The sequence below is a fragment of the Octodon degus genome, unplaced genomic scaffold, assembly GCF_000260255.1.
Source record: "Octodon degus isolate 3935 unplaced genomic scaffold, OctDeg1.0 scaffold00113, whole genome shotgun sequence".
NCBI classification, from domain to species: Eukaryota; Metazoa; Chordata; class Mammalia; order Rodentia; family Octodontidae; genus Octodon; species Octodon degus.
The window spans coordinates 6,693,264-6,695,139 of NW_004524689.1; positions in this window are offsets into that span (position 1 = coordinate 6,693,264).

Sequence of the window (1,876 nt, forward strand, 5' to 3'; positions counted from 1 at the left end):
TTGTTTCTTGAGATAGAGTCTCACTTTGTAGTTCAGGCTGGTCTGGGACTCACTATATAATCCAGGCTAACCTCAAACTAGCAGCGATCCTCCTGCCTCAGTCTCCAAAGTGCTGGGATTACAGGTGTAGGTGTGCCCCACCGTGCATGGCCTATTCCTTAGCTCTTTAAAAATTTATTATATAGTATGTAATATTTCAATCAGGTTAAAGATACTTATATATTTTTCATTTTATTTTTTTACATATGTATTTTAGTACAGGGACCGCAGGGTCTCACTACACAAGTCAGACTTGTAGTGATCCTCCTGTTTTCAGACTCCCAAGTGCAAAGATGCTTACATTTAGTTCAATCCCCAGTACCACAAAGATAAATAAATAAATAAATAAATATATTTTCAAACATTTACCATTCTTGTTATCAGTAGGACCCCAGTAGTACCCTACCTGGAATTTTTTGTTCCTATCTCATACCCCTTGATCAGCTTTTCCCTATCTTTGCTTTTTTTGGCGATGCTGGGGATGGAGCCTAGGGCCTAACTTGGTAGGTAAGCACTCTACCCCTGAACTACAGCTCCAGCCCAGCCCAATAATAATAATAATAATAATAAAAAATCATTCCTATTTTTGGGAAGTGCTTGCTTTGATATAAGCCATGTCAAATCCTTTTGTGAGTTGGCAGAGTATAAATTCCCACTAAAATGTGAAATGGCCAATAAATATTGACTGACCAGAGTCTGAGGACTTCAGTGGCGGCAGCTGTTTTTCTAGAGCCATTAGTGTAGACAATTTCATTTCAACGTGGATATGCTTGCAAATCAGGCTTGTTGTGCCCAATAATATTGTAGTGAATGGGGGGGGGGCGCAAAAAAAAATCTGATTTTACTTTGCTTTTTTTTTTTGTGGAACCGATGATTGAACTCAGGCCCTTGTACTTGCCAGGGAAGCGCTTATTTCACTGAGCCATCTCCTCAGCCCCTTACCTTGCATTTCTACTGGTAAATCCCCAAACATTTCACAACCCTATAAAGTGCTTGGCACATGCGTGACAGTTGCAGATCTTCTCACTGAGTATGATGTGTTATGAAATGCTGAATTAAGCTGCTTATGAATAGTACAACAGTGGCTTTTCTCTGGAGCTGACTGTAGATTCTGCGCTCTCGGACTATGGATAAGGGACCTGCGGGTGCGGGGCTCTCCGTTCCCTCGCTTGGGGACACAAAGCGTTCCGTCCCTTTCCTGCCAGCCCGCACGCGCTCTCGAGCTGATGCCTACGAAGTCATGCGTTTCCATTACTCATTCCGTCTTTTCTCCCAAGGTGGCGTGTGGGAGGTGTTGCGCGCGCGGTCTGTTAAGAATAAGCCAGGGGCTCTCCGTGGGCTCCGCTCCGCCGCTTGCGTGCGTGTCGGTTCCGATCGCGCCGCTCCCCTTGCGATGTTTTCCCAGCCCACGATGACTCCACACTCGGCCGCTCCCTTAGGAATCCTGCTGCCCCACTCTCGTCCGCTCTGGCCAGTCCAGTCCCATCCTGCCCCTCAGCCAACCTTTTGTCCCCTCGCAATGCGGATGGCCGGGTTGCGAGGCGCGGACGCAGCCCACAACGCCCTCAGGGGGTCACAAGGGAGGGAACTCTGGACGCCGCCTTCGCCCATTCCGCACCCCCGCAGCGCCCGCTGCTTCACCACCAGGGGGCGCGCGGGTCTCTCTTCAGCCCCTTCAGCATCCCCGCCCTCCCTGGCTCCCCTGTAATTGGCCAAGCGTCTACAGATGTGCTCTATGATTGGCCACTTCCTGCGTCAGTCAGGGCTGCTGGGCGGGAGGAGGTGACGCGCAGCGCTCTAGCTCGGGGCGGTGCCCGTCGGCGGCGGCTGCGGGCGG